Here is a 22,583-nt window from a genome sequence, read left to right on the forward strand (position 1 = left end):
TCCCAGAACTGGATGGAAACACAGCTGAGTTCTACAAGACCTTTAAAGAAGAATTAATACCAATACTCCTCAAATTATTTCATGAAATAAAAAAGAGGGAACCCTTCCAAACTCATTCTATGAGGACAATATTACCCTGATTCCAAAACTAGGCAAAGACACATCAAAGAAAGAAAATTTCAGACTAATATATCTAATAAACATATATGCAAAAATTCTCAATAAACTTCTGGCAAATCAAATACCAAAACATGTCAAAAAGATAGTATACCATGATCAAGTGGGGTTCATTCCAGGGATGCAAGGTTAGTTCAACATACAGAAATCAATAAATGCAATTCATCACATCAGTAGACTTAAAGACAAGAATCATATGATAATCCCAATAGATGCAGAAAAAAAATTTGAAAAAATACAGTACCCCTTCATGTTCCAAGCATTAGAAAAACTAGGGATGACAGGAGTATATCTCAACATCATAAAAGCTGTCTATGCTAAACCCCAGGCCAACATCATTCTAAATGGATCAAAATTTAAAGCATTCCCTCTAAAAACTGAAACAAGACAGAGATGTCCTCTCTTTCACCATTTCTATTTAACATAGTTCTTGAAACACTGGCCAGAGCAATTAGACAGACGAAAGAAATTAAAGGGATACAGATAGGAAAAGAAGAAGTCAAATTAGCACTATTTGCTGATGATATGATTCTATACCTAGAAGACCCAAAAAATTTCACCAAAAAACTTCTAGAACTAATAAATGAATTCAGAAAAGTAGCAGGATATAAAATCAACACTCATAAGTCAAAGGCATTTCTGTATATCCATGACAAGTCCTCAGAAAGGGAAATGAGGAAAACTACACCATTTTCAATAGCCTCAAAAAATAAATAAAATAAAATACTTGGGAATCAAATTAACAAAAGAGGTGAAAAGCCTCTACAATGAAAACTACAGAATGCTAAATAAGGAAATTAAAGAAGACCTTAGAAGATGGAAAGACCTTGTCTTTGGATAGGCAGAATTAATATTGTCTAAATAGAACTATAGATATTTAGGAGAATTAATTAGTAATCAAAAATCTGAATAAAGATAAGTCCTGGACATGATGTAATCACTGGTGAATTCTACTAAACATTTAAAACCAATTAACACCAAACCCTCTCAAACTTAAAAATTAACAGTAATAATCAAAAGGAGGAATTATTTCCAACTGGAAACTAAAAAATGCTTCAGCTAGCATTACTTAGATATCTAAGCCAGACACTGCAAGAAAAGGAAATTGCAAACCAATATCCCTTATAAATAAATACTGATGCAAAAAAGTTTCTTCAAATATAAAATTTTCAAATGATATATCTGGAACTTTCACATCTTTTGGTGAGAATGAAAAATGGTACTTTGATTTTGGAAAAGAGTTTGATACCATTTTTATATAGTTAAACATTATTTACCATATGACCCAGGAGTCCTAGAGAATTCTACCCAAGAGAAATTAAAGACATATGTCCCCAAAAGACTGGTACTCAAATATTTATAGAAGAATCCTGGAGAATAGCCAACCCTGGAAACAGCCTAAATGCCCAACAACTAGTGAAAGGATAAACAATTTATATATATGAATGCAAAGCCACAGTACTCTCTAATGAGTAGGAACAAACCATTGATGTATGTCACAGGATAAACATATCTTAAAAACAGCATGCTTTGGAACAAAAGCCAGACAAAAAGTACTGCACACCATATTTGTGAGATATCAATAGGATTCTGGAAATTTAAAACTATACGGAAAACATCAGTCGTTACTAGGGTCTAGAAGTGAGAAAAATAGATTGATTGAAAAACAGCCAAGGGGACATTTTGAAACATCAGAAATGGTGTATATTTTGATCATGTCAGTGGGTATATTTGTCCTACTTAACTGAAATGCAAACATAAAATTTTGACTTTTGTTGTTTATAAAATTTATAGTAATAAGCATGACTGTTTTGTGTAAAACCTTTTTTTTTTTCTCAACAAAATACTAGCAAACCTGAATTAAGTGGCACATTGAAATGATTATATACAATAGTCATGTAGGATTTATTCTTAGAATATAAAAATGGTTCAACATATGAAAATCAATCAGTGTAATACACCATACTAAAACGAAAGGGGAAAACCTACATAGTCATTTTAATTGACAGAGAAAAAAGTTAGATAACAACATTTGACACCCTTTCATGACAAAATGTATTTAACAAATCATGAATAGAAGGAAACAAACACAATATATAAAAAACTAAACAGAATATACTCCCGTGTTTAAATGAGAAGATCTGCCTTTTTCTAAGCAAGAAAGCAGCAGAGAAGGGAGGAAGGAAACACAAACAAAATGTAGAAAATATAAAAAAGTATACTGCAAGATAATGAGAATTTAAGCTATGGAAGATACAGCTATTTTTTTTTAAATGATTCATGACTAGTACAGAAGTTTCACAGAATGTGGTTAACATACTCAAAATTCATAAAAACAGACTTCAAAATAAGAGATGAGCATGACAAAAATAATAACAGAAAACTGAAATTTAAAAGGTGCTAAATTGAAGACAGGCATAAATAAATAGAAAACTGAAAGAGAACAAGCAATATTGTAACACAAGTATAAATGCAATACTGTGATGAAATAAGTATTATTTGCCATAAAGAGCAGAATAATCACTGGTGTATATTGAATTGTACATAAGGTATTGCAGACGTTCTTCCAGGACTTGGACGGACACAAAGAAATTAGTAAAAGAGGTTATACATATGGAAGACAAAGTTTGAACACCAAAAATGTGCATAACTAATTGTCAAAAAGAAGAAATGAAAACATAAATGAGAATAAAGGTATAATCAACACAAAATTTCTCAAGTTCATAAGAGACCTAAAAAAATAATAATCAAAATAACAACCTAGCAAAACTAAGAAAAAGAGACACCTAGGTAAACATATTCTTGTATAAGCATAGAACTTTTAAGATAAAAGCTACCAGCCTTTCAATTCTCCCCACCCCCCTACCCCCCACCAGGTTTTCTCTCCCAAACTCACCTGTTACCCCCATCTGGTCTCTCAGTTACCTCTGTTGGGTTCTTTTTCATCCAGCAACAAGAAACATGAAGGCAGAGATTGAAGGGAGAGGAAGCAGGAAGTGGACTAGCAGGAGGAGAAGCAGAAAACCTCACTCACAAAGACTGTAGAATTTAACAGTTCTCCCTCCCAGGACCCTTCTATCTTACCTCACAAATGACTCTGCGGAGCCTCGACACCAAAGCGGGCCCTTATGCGATGACGTCAGGCGCACAGCGTCTTCCGCAGCACCACTTCCGCTTCCGGCCTCTGAATTGCTGAGGTGAGCCCTAGTCATCCTTCAGCTCTACCCTTGGCCCGGTGATGTAAGATCCCAGCAAGGACGGTGCAGACCAGGAATTCAGAGGGACTGAGAAGTTTTAGGGACTGTGAAATTTGAAGACCTAGTTCCTTACTCAGCGCCCCAGCCTCTAAAATTTGAAAGGTAACTGTTAAACTCGAGTTTCCAGTCATGTAAACAAAAAGTAAGGATAAAGGAACAAAGATACCCGGGCCTTACTCTTACAAACCTGAACATCAGAAAATAAATCAGTTACAGTTCATGTGAAAGGAAAAGAAAGAATTGTGATATGAACATGACCAGAAACTATATTACATCTATTTATTTGTTTTTCTTTGGAGAAAAATATTTAACCATATCTTCTGTAACTTAGGAATAAATTTAGACAAAAGAACTCAAGAATGAGGCAATTGTATTTAAAGGCTGGGATAAACCTTGGCACTAATTAAACACAAAGGTATGACTAAAGAATTTTTATAATAATAGATGAAATCAAAATTAAGTATCAAGAATAATCCTGGATGATATACAGTAATCCAAGATGTATATCATAAATGACATTTTTTCTTCCTGTTTTTCTTCCTGCCAGACATGACCTGCAGATGGAGGACTGCCTCCCAATTCATGGTACCCTCCTATCTCAGAAATTGGAAGTAAAATATCTTTGACCTTATTTCCTGTTGTGGTGGTGTATTGAATTTGTGCTTCCCATCTGAAAAACCAGGGACTATCCCAGGTCAAGTTTTCCTCAGGGCACCAAGGGGGATATTGAAGCTGGATGTCAGTGCCAGATGAATGATGATCATATAGGGCCACAAAAGCATCGGCCAGTAGAAACTAGTGCTTTTGTGAGGGACTGTGTTCAGAGGTCTGACAGCTATGCATCAGATCATCCTCCAGGTAAAAGAAATATCCTGTGAAAGGCACACTGGGACCCACCACACCAGTCCCGTTCATTTCCCATTAAGGCCCTGTTTAGCTGTTGTGGTACTGGACTCCCAGTGTAACAGGAGACTCTCAAGACAGGTGTTGACAAATTCAATGTTCCTAGAAGAAGAAAACCATAAGAGACTAATGTAGACTTTTTCCAGTCACTGTATAGTGGTGCTGAAAGCATAGTTTTGTCACCATCTGTGTGGTCCATGTTCCATCTTTCCCTGCAATACTAGGGTGTTCTTTTTATTTTTTCCCATTCTGGTTTATTTACATTAGGGTTGTTAGAAAATTTTGATAATCTATTTGACAATAAAATAATATTGTTTGGAAATTACTGGTCAGAAGAAGTTGAGGAGACTAAGTAAGACAATGGTATAAATTGGATTTTATTTTTACTTGTAGTTTATAAAAACCCACCTCAAGCAAACATAGGTAAAATGGGAAGTGAAATCATGTATTGGATCCCTCATTCTCTCTCTCTCTTTTTTTTAAAGAGAGAGAGAGAGAGAGAGGAAGAGAATTTTTAATATTTATTTTTTAGTTATTGGCGGACACAACATCTTTGTTTGTATGTGGTGCTGAGGATCGAACCCAGGCCACATGCATGCCAGGCGCCGAGCAGTTAAATGACATTTGAGCTAGAGAAAGGGTTCTAGGTCGACAATTATTTTGGATAGTATTTTTTTTCAAGAACTATATACCTTTTTTTTTTTTTGGTTAACTGAAAAACATACCCAAAGTGGAAGCTAAGTGTAGCTTCTACATTAAGACTATAGACTTTAGAAGCATGCCCAAAGTCTTTGTTGTCTCTCTTGCCATCAGTCAGGTATTTTGTAGGTTTCTCCCATGTTTCACCTTAATAACTTGGAATATTTTTCTAGCCTGTCAACATTTGGGGATGCCTAGTCTAGTGAATATTTTAGTACATATCCTTTATAGCTCAGCACTGGTTAAATGATCTAAAATATACCATTATCTTCAGCATTTTTATTACTTCATCTTAAATTAATTTTTCATAGACAACTAAATGAACCAACATCATACAAGGCATAAAGGATGACACAATATTATTAAAAACTGCTTAAACTATTTGTATGCCTTTTAGAAATTGCCATTTTTTAAAAAAAATAGTAAAGTGGATAGACTATTTTTTTAATGTTACAGCATATGTGTCTATAATTATGTTGACAATTTTCTAATATGTGTGTATGTTTATTTATATATATATATATATGTATGGACCACATTGAAGTCAGAGTATTATATTTTCTTGTGTTCACTAACATAAACCTCTATAGAAGAACTGTAGAGAGAAAACAGGATGCTGGTCTTGAAGTCAAATGGAAAGGTGCTGATTTACATGAAATAAAATTTCTTTAGGTTCTGCCCCACTCAGATATTCTTGAACCATTTTAAGGGCTCTGGGGATCCTGTCTCCTAGGTTCAATCTTTTGTGCTGATAACTGCTCACATCTGAGGCACCTAGGCATGGTGCGTGAGTAAGGACAGAGTCTTTAAGGGAAAGTGTCCCTTTCCTGTTTCCCCATAGACAGAGAAGGGGGAGACCCAGCCATTGAGAACAATTTATAGACATATTTAATGCCACAAAAGTAAATCAGAATTACCAGTAGAGTAGATGGAAGGAAACAGGGGGAGGGCAGTGGGAAGGAAAGGGTAGGTACTAGGAACTGAATTAAAGCAAAGTATAGCCCATGCCTTTATAATTATGTCAAAATGATTCCTGATGCTATAACTAAAAAGAACCAATAAAAAGGAAAAGACCCAAGACATATAGACATATTTAATGCCCAAAATATTTTTGGAAATGGGAAGGACATACTTGGAGTAGACAGAAATATGATATAATTTCCAAGATATCAAGGTGGGTATGTACTAGTAATAAAATAAATCCCTATAATTGCATCAAATAAAGTCAAGCAACCCATATGATAGCAGGAAAAAAACATGACTAGGCAATTCATAGAAGATAAAAGTGAAATAGCTGATAAATGTGTAAAAATGTTTAGATTCACTAATGTGCAGAGGAATGCATACTAAAGAATCCAATGAAATTCTACTTTGTTTTAGCCATCAGACTGGCAAATATTAAGAAGAGAATTGATACATAATTCCAATAAGGATGCAATGAAAATCATCTTGGAGAATAGATGTCTGAATCTCTTCAAACACATTTTATTAAATAAATCTTATAATAAATATGTAAATCATAAAAATAAGGCACATCAGTTAATATAAATAGCATTTTGTTTTCTTTGTATTATACAAGGCATCTATATCTATCTCTCTCTCTCTCTATATATATATATATATATATCTCCATATAAAGAATAAGTATCATTTCATGTCCAGCAAACAGAAAAAAAAGCTATTACAATATAACAATTACAACATTTAATATGAATAGGAGAAACTACTAGTTAGGAAAAAAAAAGGGAACTGCTTATGATATTAACTTAACATTATCTAGTAAAACAATAGCTTCTCATATGCTATGATCCAACAATTTCATCTCTAGGAACAAAATCTATAACATTTGCACATATGTGCAGACAGACATATGGAATGATGTACACTGCTGCTTTGTTGATAATAGTAAAATCTTCTAGCAATCTAAGTTTCAATCAACAGGTGAATGAATAATTGAAAGCTATATGGAGCTAAACTGAGTGTTTGAACATGAGTAAATCTTAAAAATATCAAGTTAAAGTATAATTTAGCATTAAAAAGACAAAAGAACCCACATGTTTAGGATATGTATTTATGTGTGCATATGTGCATGTACTTAAGTCTTGACATGTATGTAAAGTAATAGGAACTTGAGCAGGCAGGATTTACACCAGATCTGTGACAGCAGCTTTCTGGTTGATAGGACTAGGTCTGAAACCAACTACGTCTTTAGTGTTGTTTCATGAAAACATAAAACATTTCAAAATTGCAGTAGATGGAGTCTTTATGATGTTTATTTTACTGATTTATATGCTTGAAAGTTTTAATTAAAAATGAAATAAATTGCATAACCATGTGTATAACAGTAGCCCATTCTGGTAAGAATGGACATGTTCACCTAAATATCAAATGCACGTATGCTTGAATAAGACTGTGGGAGGGCATATGTCAGATCATTAATACCCTGAACTGAGAAAGGAGCATATATATGAGAAAAAAACACTTGTGTAATGTGTAATATATACATACACACACACACACATATATACACATATATAAATAATTTATATATACCTATATGCCTATATATATGTATATATGATTTTATGGCTACAAAGAAGATATCTGGGTTTATTAATGAAATAATTTTTTAAAATGAATGAAAATGAGCAAGTAACATAAATAATTCAGAATAGAAGAAATATAGATGACATAAATATTCCAAAAGAGTGCCAAGCCTCATAGTTATTAAAATTCAAATTGAAACTAGAATGTATTGTCTCCCTCCTCCTTTGATTGAAGAAATCAAAAAAGTTATGGAGGAAAAAAAGCACTGGTCTAACATTTCTGAGGGGTGATCTGGAAGTACATGTCATAAGAATTTTAGCAGAATATTTAGAAAACCCTAAAACAATGATCTGTGTGTACATTATCAAATACTCATGATAAAAAAATGAAATAATGTTAATACTTCTTTACAGGAAATGAAAAATAATTACGATTCATCTAAGAAAATACATGCTGTGTGGCCATTAAAAGTTGCAATATAAATAACAATATATTTATGAGAAAAATGACAGTGTGATATTACTAAGTAAAAAATCATTAGATCATTTGAATGATCCTATTCTTTAATAAATCAATAAAATTCATGAATGCTTATTAATAAAACCATTTTAAAGTTTCAACTATATAATGTGATTACAGATTTAATTTAATATCTGTACCTTTTAGAATTTTTTCAAATTTCTTCATAATATGCATATATTCCTTATACTTTATAAATTAAGTATTAATTTAGTGATATGAGAATTAAGTTTAAAGGAAATCTTTTAGGTTTAAGAAAAAATAGAAAATGTGAAAGAAAGGTAAATCACTATGCAAGATATAACCAAGATGTTAGAAATCCACTGAATGAGAGCTATAGGAGAACGAAGACTCAAAGAAAATGAGAAAAACAGCATACAAACAAGAAATCTTCACAATGCAGGAGCATTCCTCCTGAGCTGACGAATAAAAAGTGTTCAAATCAAAAGTTCCCTCCTGACCACCTACCTTCATCAAGTATGAGGAAAGTTATTTATGTGTAGACACATACCGGTAAAATCTGAACACAAGTTGAACAGAAAGTTCACAGATTTGGGGAGGAAAAGTTCAAGCTACCATAGCTTCTGCCTTTAAGTTAAAGAGGGTAGGTAAATGGAAAGCACGTTCTTTTCTCACTTCAGTAAGATTGATGAAGACAAAGGAGAAGAGGCCAAAGGGGAAAAAAATACTGAAACTTCATGGAGAGTGGGAATGGGGAACTGCAGGGAATAAAATAAAATTATGTTATATCACTGCTCTTAGAGTAGAAGCAACAGTAATAAATACAAACACTATATCCTCTAAAGATTTTGAAAAGGAAATGCATCCATGGGGGGAAAAAAACTCAGTGTATTAAAAAGGAAATAAAAAAAAACTTATTGAAATAAAAACTCCAACAGCAGAAATGAAAAATTTAATAAAGACATTGGAAAGTAAAGTTATTAATGTCTCTCAGACCCGCAAGGTAGAATATACAAATAACCTGTGTTTCAATCCAGAAAGTTCACAATCACATAATAAGAGTTATAGATAGAAGAGAGGAAAAAAATGAGGGGAAATTATCAAAGAAAAAAATCTAATAATAAATCTGAGAATTGAAAGGCTCATGATACACAGGTGCATGTGCATGTGTGCACGCACACACACAGAATAAATAATTCTCTTTGAAAAATAATCTCAGAGGAGAAGTCGGGAAGGTGGCGGCGGCGGTGGTTGGCCCGGCCCGGCCGGTTGGTGTGGCCCGTCAGCGCGCGCTCCGCAGCATCCACGCCGCGGGGAGCCCAGTGGAGCAGAGCAGCGCTGCGGCCGCCGGGTCCGGCGCGGGCGGCGCGCGCTGACGGAGGGCTGCGGCCGCGGCTAGGGCGGCCCGTGGGACTGCGGGCCCCTGGCGCAGCGCCGCCCGGCTCCCGGCCCTGCCGGCCTCCTCCTTCGGTGCCGCGGCCATGGCGGCCAGCGCGAAGCGGAAGCAGGAGGAGAAGCACCTGAAGATGCTGCGGGACATGACCGGCCTCCCGCACAACCGAAAGTGCTTCGACTGAGACCAGTGCGGCCCCACCTACGTGAACATGACGGTGGGCTCCTGTTCCGGCAGCCTGCGAGGGCTAAATCCACCGCACAGGGTGAAGTCTATCTCCATGACAACATTTACACAACAGGAAATTGAATTCCTGCAAAAACATGGAAATGAAGTCTGTAAACAGATCTTGCTAGGATTATTTGATGATAGATCTTCAGCAATTCCAGACTTCAGGGATCCACAAAAGTGAAAGAGTTTTTACAAGAAAAGTATGAAAAGAAAAGATGGTATGTCCCACCAGAACAAGCCAAAGTGGTGGCTTCAGTTCATGCATCTATTTCAGGTTCCTCTGCCAGAAGCACAAGCAGCACACCTGAGGTCAAACCACTGAAATCTCTTTTAGGAGATTCTGCACCAGCACTGCACTTAAATAAGGGCACACCTACTCAGTCCCCAGTAGAAGGTCGCTCTCAAGGACAACAGCAAGAAAAGAAGCAGTTTGATCTTTTGAGTGATCTTGGCTCAGACATTTTTGCTGCTCCAGCTCCTCAGTCAACAGCCACAGCCAATTTTGCTAACTTTGCATATTTCAACAGTCATGCAGCTCAGAATTCTGCAAATGCATATTTTGCAAACTTTGATACATTTGGACAGTCTAGTGGTTGGAGTAATTTTGGAGGTTTCCCCACAGGAAGTCACTCTCCTTTCCAACCCCAAACTACAGGTGGAAGTGCTGGATCAGTAAATGCTAATTTTGCTCATTTTGATAACTTCCCCAAATCCTCCAGTGCTGATTTTGGAAACTTCAATGCTTCCCAGAGTCATCAGACAGCATCAGCTATTAGTAAAGTTTCAGCAAACAAAGCTGGTTTACAGACAGCAGACAAATATGCAGCACTTGCTAATTTTGATAATATCTTCAGTGCTGGGCAAGGTGGTGATCAAGGGAGTGGTTTTGGGACCACAGGGAAAGCTCCTGTTGGTTCTGTGGTTTCAGTTCCCAGTCATTCAAGTGCATCGTCAGACAAGTATGCAGCCCTGGCAGAATTAGACAGTGTTTTTAGTTCTGCTGCCACTTCCAGTAATGCATATACTTCCACAAGTAATGCTAGCAGCAACATTTTTGGAACAGTGCCAGTGGGTGCTTCTGCACAGACACAACCTGCTTCTTCTAGAGTGCCTGCTCCATTTGGAGCTACACATTCCACAAATCCATTTGTTGCTGCTGCTGGTCCTTCTGTGGCATCTTCTACAAATCCATTTCAGACAAATGCCAGAGGAGCAACAGCGGCAACCTTTGGCACTACATCCATGAGTATGCCTGCAGGATTTGGCACTCCTGCTCCCTATAGTCTTCCCACCAGCTTTAGTGGCAGTTTTCAGCAGCCCGCCTTCCCAGCCCAAGCAGCTTTCCCTCAACAAACAGCTTTTTCTCAACAACCCAATGGTGCAGGTTTTGCAGCATTTGGACAAACAAAGCCAGTGGTAACTGCTTTTGGTCAAGTTGCAGCTGCTGGAGTATCTAGTAATCCTTTTATGACTGGTGCACCATCAGGACAATTTCCAACAGGAAGCTCATCAACCAATCCTTTCTTATAGCCTTATATAGACACTTTACTGAAATGAACTTTTATGTGGTCACATTACATCTCTCTGCCTCTTGCACTGTTGTCTTGTTTCACTGATCTTAGCTTTAAACACAAGAGAAGTCTTTAAAAAGCCTGCATTGTGTATTAAACACCAGGTAATATGTGCAAAACAGAGGGCTCCAGTAACAACTTTAACCTGTGAATTGGCAGAAAAAGGTAGTGGTATCATGTATATTAAAAATTGGCTAATATTAAGTTATTGCAGATACCACATTCATTATGCTGCAGTACTGTACATATTTTTCTTAGTAATTAGCTATTTGTGCATATCAGTATTTGTAACCTTAACACATTGTTGTGTGAGAAATGTTACTGGGGAAATAGATCAGCCACTTTTAAGGTGCTGTCATATATCTTGGAATGAATGACCTAAATCATTTTAACCATTGCTACTGGAAAGTTACAAAGTCAAAATTGGAAGGTTTTATTCGTTCTTGAATTTTTCCTTTCTAAAGAGCTCTTCTATTGATACATGCCTAAATTCTTTAAAAATGTAGAGGGATACCTGTCTGCATAATAAAGCTGATCATGTTTTGCTACAGTTTGCAGGTGAAAAAATAAATATTAGAAAATATGCTATTGTTTTTGTGTTCTTGCTGCAATGCCTTTACCAAAGTGGCCTTAAATATGAGTAGTGAATTGAGAACATCTTGAATTCTTAAAGACTTCTAGTGACTAACTTTTTATTAAAAGGCCATGTAGAAAATTTATTAAAACTACTAGGATTGCTATATTCAGGAATATGTCAGTGGTAAAGCATTTAAATGTAGCTTGTCAGATTCACCGTAATACTTCTACTTTCTTTGCAACTTCCTTATTTTGTGAAATTTGTATATAAAGAATTTGCATGTATGTGTTATTTACAAAATTTTTTAAAAGATTTGGAATTTCTCAAGACTGCAAAAGGCCTATTTTAACTATTGATTTTTTAAATTTTAATTGCATTTGAAAGTATTGAAAGTAAACATGCATTAAGTGTGACATGATTGCACCTCAGTTGTCCCTCACCCCCTTTTCTGGACAAATTGATATTATTGATAGGACATGTGTTTATGTTCATTTTTGGGGAAAAAAGCTGGAACCCAATGTTACCTTAAAGTTTTGGAATACTTTGTTTAAAAAGGCAGTGATACTAAGTTTAGTTATATCTTTTTGTTAATATTCAAATGAACTTGTTTTAATATTTATATATAGTAATGCTTCATTCATCCAGAGTCTCATCAAAATGGAACACAACCAAGAAACTTGGAGTAATTTTTAAAATATGTGTCTGAACAACTTATCTAAGTCATAAAATCTATATGTTAGAGCTTATGCATTTGTTTTTGTGTGAGATTTTAATAATTTTGATTATTTGATTTCCTAGCTCATAGCATATTAGTAGTTCAGAAGTGATGGCTTGAAAGGAAGAAGGTAAAGAAACTGAACAGCATACACTGTTCAGGACTATTTAGTGAGGGGCAGGCAGCCCAGCCTAGAGAACATCAATATATCATTTTCTGATAATTATCTGTTGTTATAACGCTGTGTCACCAAGAAAAGGTGAAATTACATACATAGATATGAAATATATATGAAAAGTTTTATCTTAAAATGATTTTAAAAATTTTAAAAGCAAAATAATAATAATAATAATCTCAGAATCTGAACACCATTTGGAATTTCACCAGCAGTATTAGAAGGAATAAGACAATGATGAAGAATCTTTAGTATTCCATGGGAAATTATACCCAGTCAAAACAATGTGATAGGGTAATAAAGATTTTTTAAAAAATATTTTAGTTCTCAAAAAAATCTGCCTCTCATGTACGCTTTCTAAGGAGCTTCTCGAGATTGTCCTGCACTACAACTGTAAGTAAGCCAAGAAATACGAAAGACACAGAATTGAGGAAACAGAAATGCTATTAAAGGGGAAAGAAAAAGAATTTTCTAGAAGACTGGTAGAAAGAGATTCCAGGAGGATGATCACATGTTCCTCTACAAATGCATGCCCTGGTTGGATCAGGTGGACAGAAAACCCCATGAGAAGGAGTGGATGTGTTGGTAGGAGGTGGGTAAAAAAATGAAGGAACTTTTGGTGTGTTTGCTTAAATCGCCAGGAAATTTATAATTCTTTCAAGGAAGTTGAGACTGAATTGGTGGTAGATGGTAGTATAAACATAGGTCAAAGAGAAGGGAGAATGATAGGGAGTGGAAGAATTTCTACAATAAAGGAAACACAATCATATAATATTGCAAAGCTTAGCTATGGATAATATTTAAATGGTATTAATAAAATATTACACCTAGAGTTAACAATAAGTGTGATACATCTACACAGAAAGCATAGGGGCATTGTGTCTATGCATTGATACTACTTAAGGAAATTTATTAAAAATATTCTGTATTTTTCATACAAAGAAATCAATGGATTAACAGACCTACAACACCAAGAAATGACAACATAAGCATAGTGCTTAGGAATCAAATTCCAGGAGGAAAACCCTTATCAAAAGAAGTGTAATGTGAATAAAACAATCTTAGGGTAATTAACAGGTAGTTGGGTCAGATAATCAATATTCTATTACAAACCTCTAGCTTATTTGGTTTATTCCCTCAAATAAAATATATTTGATAGTCTAATAAATAAATTTAAGGTACTGTCATTGCAAAAAACAGTATGGTATTTCTTCAAGAAAAATTAACAAAGTTTACCATAAGATCCAATAATTCCATTTCTGAGTATAATCCCCAAATAAGTGAAAGCAGGCAGTCTGACAGATATTTGTATACTTATATTCAAAGCAACATCATGACAACAGCTAAAATATGAACACAACAGCAATTTTTATGAACAGATGAATACGTAAACAAAATGTGGTATATACATATGATGGAATATTATTCAGATTCAAAAAGTAATGGGAATGACATGAACTATGAAGAAACCATGCTGAGTGAAATAAACCAGATGCTGAAGGACAGGTATTGTATATTTCTCTTATATGGGATACCCAGAGCACTCAGATTCACAGAGAAAGAATGTGGGATGGTTATCAGGGGCTGTGGGGATGGGAGTTACTCTTCCACAGGTAGAGTTTGAGTTTGGAAAGATGAAAGGCTCTGGAGATAGATGGTGGTAATGACAGCACAAGAATGTGAGTATACTTCCTGCCACTAGACTCTACACTTAACACTAGTTAAAATGGTTCACTGTGTGTTATGTCTGCTTTTCCACAATAACAAAAATTTGCTTTCATAATCCTTGATTTTCTTCCCATTCTAATTTCCTGTTGATGCTTAATAGATTGTCCAAAACTTGGTGGCTTAAAACTTCATGAATTTATTATGTTAAAGCTCTGGGGGATAAAGTCCAACACAGGTCTCGCATCAAAGTGTTGATAGGACTGTGTTCCACATCCCTTTCTGATGCTTTCAGAGAAAAACCTATTTCCTTTTCTTTTCCCACTTCTAAAAACCATCCACATTCTTTGTGACCCCTTCCTTCACTTGAAAACCTGCAATGTTGCATGTCTCTGATCCACTGTCCTGTAGTTATATCTCACTGACTCTGATCTCAGCTGGGAAAGACTCTCTGGTTTTAAAGACCTAGGCAATTAAATTAGGCCCAGCAGGGTAATCTAAATCCACCAAAGTGGATGTGAGAGCCTATGCCAGAAGAGGAGGGCATCTGTACTCCAAGGTTACCCAGCATAGGATGTAGGAACCTGTGCATGGTAAGAGCCTGTCCTGTAACAGAAATAGTCTGGGATGTCTGGAGCTAAGCAGATTGAGGTGGGATGATTGTGGGGGCATGGGAGGCAGTGACCTAGTAAGGGGAATGGAAACTTGAGCAAAAGAGGGAGGTAGGCACTGGTGGGGTGAGGTATTGGCTTAGAAAAGCTTTTAATCAGCCTGAGAGAGGGAGGGGGAACCTACAATGGGGGCATCAGGTGGGACCAATGCCAAGCCAGGAGGGGATTGGAACCCAAAGAGGATAAGAAGGATGCTCAGATGATGGCAGGTTGACACTTGCCCTCCAGGAGGTGTCAGAGCTTAGGAGATGTGAAGTGGCAGCATCTGAGGAAGGTCAGGAGGTTTTGTTGGCCACTGAAGATTGTTTATATAAGGTACAGAGCTGTGTGTGTGTGTGTGTGTGTGTGTGTGTATGTGTGTGTGTGTGTGTTGCCAGAGATTGAACCCAGGGATGCTCTGTTTTAACAGATTACCAAAAACTTGAGACAGGACCTTATTAAATTGCTTGCCATCTTCTTGGTTCAACTTTCAGAGTAGTTGCGATTACAGATGTATGCCTGGCAAAGGTTGTTTATATATAAGGAGATATCAAATATATTAAGGAAAATTGGAGACACATTTCTTGTACTGAAAGAAGAGAGTTAAAAATCTGGAAAGAAAGGAGACTAGAATGGAACATATAATATTAGGAATTAAAGATGTTAGTATGAGCTCATGTTTTTTAGTGCATCTCTCAGTGTCAAAATAAATATAGGTTAAAATGTGCACATACGTTTTATACATGCATACATATATACCTATACATAGAAATGCACACACAAAACACCTAGATGTTGTGACCTAAGTACCATGCTCCAGTGAATAGAACTAGAGCTCCTTCGAGGGTTGATTAATTCCAGAGCTTATTGAAAAAATGTGTTAAATGAGCTTGGAAAAATCTTGTGCCAGAAAGTAAAAGAGTGCTTTAAAATGATTGGCAAAAATGTCAAAGGGACACAGAAAACAGCTCAAAATGATGTTAACTGATCAAATGAAGATAATTCATGGATCAAAAATAATTAAAGATAACATTTTGATTAAAATAGGAAGCCATGAATTTATGACAAATAAAAAAAATTAAAGCTGTATTCATGAAGAGGAGAGTATTTATAGGTTGTTAAAGTACCTCTTCCCAAAATATTTATTATGTATAAAATTCACTGGAGAAATCTGGCAGAAATATACCTTAATCAAGTGATAAAAATAGGACAGATTATGATTTTAAACTTGATCTTTTCATTGGCAAAACTTGAATGGGTTTGGAGCATTATATAGTGGCAAAGTATTAATAAAAATTACTTAATTGTGGGGATTGTACTGTGGTTATAAACAAAAAAGTATCTTTGCTTAATATTTTGCTAATACTCTGGATGTGATGTGTCATTAGTATGGAAGGGAGAAACTCAGAGATGCACCAGTGCTATTTCTATCTATGATATGTGTTTACCATCAGGCCAACATTGCAGTAAATAATCTTGAAATAATTAAGCTGCCTCTGGATAGGATTAAGTTCACATTTATTTATTGAATTTATTCAATTCTCAGTAATCAAATTGTTAGTTACTATAATAAACTAACCAGAATCATTCAGTCTTATCATCAACAGTTTTCCTTTTCATTTGCCCAAATCCTAGGAGACAAGTCACATGTAAGATATTGAACCTCTTGGGAACAATATCAGAAGAATCATAACTTTCACAGAGATGGTTGTTTCCAGGCTGATTAATATTTTGCTAATACTCTGGATGTGATGTGTCATTAGTATGGAAGGGAGAAACTCAGAGATGCACCAGTGCTATTTCTATCTATAATATGTGTTTACCATCAGGCCAACATTGCAGTAAATAATCTTGAAATAATTAAGCTGCCTCTGGATAGGATTAAGTTCACATTTATTTATTGAATTTATTCAATTCTCAGTAATCAAATTGTTAGTTACTATAATAAACTAACCAGAATCATTCAGTCTTATCATCAACAGTTTTCCTTTTCATTTGCCCAAATCCTAGGAGACAAGTCACATGTAAGATATTGAACCTCTTGGGAACAATATCAGAAGAATCATAACTTTCACAGAGATGGTTGTTTCCAGGCTGATTAATGATATTTCATGAAGTGCACTCAGAGGTTCAGGCTCCCCAGAATAAGCTGGTAGAATTGCTCTGAGCAAACACTTCTGCAGCTTTTCCCGGAGATTGAGCCAGTTTTCCCAAGTTATCATGAAGTGGATCACTCTGTGAAATGAGAAATTTGTTTTATGATTTATTATTTTTTTGTAGTTTATTAGTTAATTTTAACTATTACATAAAATATAAACAATTATAAATAATAATAGGGTAATGTGATGTTTTGATACATGTATATGGTATGCAATATTTAAAACCAATTTTTCAGATTAAATATATCTATCTTCTCATTTATCATTTCTTTATGATTAAAAACATCCAAAATATTTTCTTCTAGCTTTCTGTAATGTACATTGTCATTATCTACTGTCATCCTGGTGTACAGTAGAACCTCAGGACTTCTTGGTCCTGTCTATCTGTAGCTTAGTACCTAATGATCAACCTTGCCCCATCTCTCCCCCCTACTCTCTCACCACTAACTACTACTGTACTCCCATCTTTTCTGAGATCGACTCCACATATGGATCACATTATGAAGTTCTTGTCTTTCTGTGTTTGGCTTACTTCACTTAACATGATGATCTCCCGGTAGATCCATGCTGTCACAGATGACAGGATTTCATTCTTACGGCTGAACAATAGTCCATTGTGTATCTGTACCACATTTTCTTCTCCAGTCATCAGTTGATAGGCACTTTGCTTGTTTCCATGAAATGAGATATTTGATCTAACATCTGGTCAAATAGGAATTAACTATGTAGAACTAAATGAAACTGATTAAAAATTTATAAGTAGAACATTCTTTTATAATATCATCATTTCAAGAATTTCTGCAATCATGAAATTGCTTGAGAAAAAATTATAAATATTTTATTAATATAATACTATAAAAATTTTTAGGGCTGGGGATGTGGCTCAAGTGGTAGCGCGCTCGCCTGGCATGCATGCGGCCTGGGTTCAACCCTCAGCACCACATACAAACAAAGATGTTGTGTCTGCCGAAAACTAAAAAATAAATATTAAAAAGTTCAAAAAAAAGAGAGCCTTATCTTTAAAAAAAATTTAAATAGTCAACTCATATAAAAAAATTCTCTCCAGACTTTCACCATCCAAAGATTTGCCAATATATAAATGAAAGATCCCCCTGATTTGTTTGTAAATCCTCATCATAAAACTAAGAGCATAAATATTCAGAATTAAAACCATTTGAAAATATCCATACACCAGTGGAGGAAAATCATTTAAAAATAAGTTCTTATAGAGGAATGAGAATTGGACAGAATTAAAATTTCATCAGAATATCTAATGTGGGCTGGATATAGCTCAGTTCGTATAGTGCTTGCCTCACATGTATAAAGCTCTGGGTTCAATTCTCAGCACTAAAGAAAAAAAAAAGAATATCCAATATTAGGAAGAAATTTTTTAACAAAATCTTCAAAATTTTAGGGAAAATTATTTTCTTTCTTAACCAAAGAAATTTTTACCAAAAGTAAAATGTGATTCTATTCCAAAAGCAAAAATTTATAAAACCAAAAACTATTGAAAGAAAAAATCCAAGGAATTCTCAAAAGAAGATTACAGAGGATAGGAGTAACACTTTCAAGTGGCGGTGACTCAGAAGCAGCAGTTAGTCACTTGAGCAAAGGCCTCCTGAAGCTAAATGCCTTGAGTACGCAGATCCAGCTCATCTTAGATCAATCAAAATGGGTCCTTATACCTTCCTCAGTTAAGGCACAGAGAGTCTAAGTAGACAGCAAATTCTCTGAGCTGACAGGAGTCAGAGCTCAGAGCTGACCCAGGGTTTAACTACTCTTATATCCTGCCTTTTTCAGTATAATTGAGTGAATGAACTTAGCAGAAATTTGAAGAGGATTTACTTCATCTTTAGTCCTTGAAGAATTTTCCTTTGTATGGTAAACTGTAATGGCAAGGGATTACATGGGATTTTAGTGTAATCACAATTCTAGAAAAATGGTATGCATGTATACTTACAGATTTATAAGATTTTTTAAAGCTTAAAATCAACCAATAATTGTAGAAGTAATAGAAATTGCTAGATATCAAAAATTGCTAAAAGAGACGTTTGACTTTAGTAGCTCTAGAAAATGAAGTTAAGTGTAGGGGGTATAAGATGATATGTTTACTTCTCCTTTTATTCTTTTCATTAATTTTTGCAGTTATTTGATAATGTGCATATATATATATATATATATATATATATATATATATATATATATATATATATATATATATTTCAGGGATTGAACCCAGAGGCACTTAGTCACTGAGCAACATCCCAGTTCTTTTTATTTTGAGATAGGTTCTCCCTAAGTTGCTTAGGGCCCTGATTAGTTGCTGAGGCTGGCTTTGAATTTGTGATTCTCACCTTCCCAAGTCTCTTGAGATTACAGACTTGTGCCACCATGCCTAGGTATTTGAAATATATATAAATGTATATATATATATATATATATATATATATATATATTAAATCTCATTAAATATATGATGAAATGGGATGAAACATGAAAAATAAAAGAATGATAAGTAATTTACTCAACTAGAGGAAAACGATGACAAGATCAGATGAAAGTTATGTGCTCAATAATACAATGTGAGGGATGATGCTCGTTAAAGGTTGGGAGGGAAGTGGAGGGAGGGAAAGCAGATCAAGAGGGTGAAATATTGGCAGATGATCTCAATTTCTAAAGTTCAGTATTTCACTCCACTCTTCACTCTGGCTTTTTATACAATAAGAAATTATTGTTCCCAATAGAATGGTAGATTCATACTTTGCCAAAGTATGCTTCACCAAATACTTAATCTTTACTTCTGCTCTGCTCAGTTAGCTTTGATCTTTGGAGAAATAGAAAAGCCTTTAATGTACATAAATTAATTCTGTACTTCTCTCTCAGGGAATTTTGGAGCCCAGTTAAGAATGAAATTCCTTAAAAGTATAGATCCAAATAAGATGGTCAGGTTGCTATATTTGTTTCCATGGAAACCAGAGACCCTTCCTGCTGAGCACTTTCCTCAGTCCTCCTCCACAGGCACACATGCCCACTAATGGCATTCACTCTCTGTGCTTTTCCTGAACAAGGTGGTATTTCTGCATACAAATAAAAAGCAAGCAAATCCAAACAAAACAAAACATCTACTTACTTTTCTCAAATGCAGTCATGTTACCCAATCACAGGGTGCTAAGCCAATTAAATACCAATTGGATTTAGCTACAATTTCCCCTACCATTTTGATGCATGTGTTCATTAACGAGAAGAACTTGGAACAGAGGGGGCAGTTGTTACAACTGAACAGATGAATGCTCATTAAGCAGTGTGGTGAGCCGTTCCTGCGGACTGTGGTCGCCATTACATGATGGCGCTGGCTCCGTTGTGGTCTGTGAAGGACAACTCCATATCAAAGAGAGTTGGCGTGTTCCCAGCTCCTTATCAGAGAAAGTTGGCGTGTCATTTTCTAGCACCCTGTGAGAAGGGTACACGTGGCAGCTTTGCATTGGGGTTCGTGGTGCTTTATTAAGGCTGGGAGGGGCATCCGAGAGAGAGTAGAAGAATTATTAGAAGAATATCAAGGGCCTGAATAAACTGAAGAAAGAAGATTCCTGAGTCGCGTCTTCCTTGTGGGCAAGGGGGGTCGCGACAAGTGGTGCCGAGACCCGGGAGAAAAGAAACAAAGAAACACCCAGGAACCAGAACTTTCAGCAGTCAGGTAGGTGCACCGGTAAGTCCCAGGTAACGTGGGACCCGCTGTTAAAAAGCGGGAAGCTCCTCTGTAAAGAGAGGGCGCTACATCTTATAGCAATTGCACTCTGAATTTTTGTTCTCTTTCTGTGTATTTTCATTTTGTTTTTGTGTACTTTCACTTTCGATTTCTGTGTTTTCTTGTGTTGCGTCATGGGTGCTGTGACTTCAAGTCCACTTCTTCTGGCCTTAGATGGCCTTTTACGTTCCAAGGGACTGGCGGTGAAACGCAGTACCTTAGAGAAATTTTTACAGAGGGTAGATACAGCTGCACCGTGGTTTGCACTTTCAGGCAGCCTCACTACACCCAGCTGGGATAAATTAGGCAAAGACCTTGACTTTGCTCGTGAGCAGGGCATGCTAGAGGGCGGGGTGATACCCCTCTGGAAGATGGTCCGTAGTTGCCTTACGGATGGCAGATCCCAAGAAGCGCTTGTTAAAGGGCAAGAGGTTTTAGAACAATTGCATGAAGAAAAATCAGAAACAACAGAGAGTGAAGTGTCTCAGGAAGAGGGGAGTGTGTGGGGCATGGAGAACGGGAGGAGACTGTATCCAGATCTCAGTGTGCTGCGCACGCCCCCATGCGAAAGTGGGTCAGAGGCAGAAGATGCTGAGGAGGAGGAGATAAGAACGCTGTCCCAGCAGTTAGGGAGTTTAGGTACAGGAAACCGAGATAAGCAAGGGCTCAAGAACGGGCGGCCTCCCGATCCACCTCCGTATGGCGGGGGTGTTTCGGGACGAAGTTTCCACGCCCAAACATGGAGAGCTGTTAACGCTGAGATGGGTCTTGCTTATCCAGTTTTTCAGGATGATAATAGGGGAAGATTTCATGAGCTTTTGGATTTCAAAATTGTAAAGACCCTGGCAGAGTCTGTGCGCACTTATGGAGTCGATGCCGCTTTTACACTAACTCAGGTGGAGAATCTGTCCAGATACTGCATGACTCCCTCTGATTGGGCTAGCCTCGTTCGGGCTTGCGTCTCCCCAGGCAAATATTTGGACTGGAGAGCATTTGTGCTAGAGGGCGCAGCAGAGCAGGCCACCCAAAATCATGCAGCAGGACACCCCCATTGGGACAAAAAAAAAATGCTTTTGAGACAAGGGAGATTTGCTACTGTTTCTTTTCTATTCCTTTACATCCTAAAGACTCACAGCGTTTTGCCTTCACCCTTCCCTCGTGTAATCACGAGGAACCAGATCAAAGGTTTGAGTGGGTTGTTTTACCACAGGGAATGTCTAACAGTCCTACGATTTGTCAGATGTATGTAGGGAAGGCACTCGCACCTCTCAGACAACAATGTCCTTCCATCAAGATTATTCATTATATGGATGATGTATTATTGGCAGCCAAATTAGAACAGTCAGTTTATGAGGCCTATAAAGACCTGGTGAAGTTGTTAGCTCAGTATGGATTACATATTGCACCTGAGAAGGTTCAAACAGGGGATTCTATTCAGTATTTGGGAGCGACGATTAAATATGACATGTTAAAACCACAAAAAGTTACTATAAGAACTCAAGATCTCCAAACTTTAAATGATTTTCAAAAACTGTTGGGAGATATTAATTGGATAAGAGGTTATTTACATATTCCTAATATCGTGCTCCAGCCTTTGTATGCTATTCTTAAGGGTGATCCAGATCTTACTTCCCCTCGT

General features: G+C 36.3%; 1 pseudogene; it reads left to right on the forward strand.

The window, feature by feature from the left end:
- Window positions 1-9,507: 9,507 nt before the first annotated feature.
- On the forward strand, window positions 9,508-11,841 carry LOC144370422 (arf-GAP domain and FG repeat-containing protein 1 pseudogene; annotated as a pseudogene).
- The last annotated feature ends 10,742 nt before the right edge of the window (window positions 11,842-22,583 follow it).

This window comes from Ictidomys tridecemlineatus, chromosome 14 (genome assembly GCF_052094955.1).
Source record: "Ictidomys tridecemlineatus isolate mIctTri1 chromosome 14, mIctTri1.hap1, whole genome shotgun sequence".
Taxonomy (NCBI): domain Eukaryota; kingdom Metazoa; phylum Chordata; class Mammalia; order Rodentia; family Sciuridae; genus Ictidomys; species Ictidomys tridecemlineatus.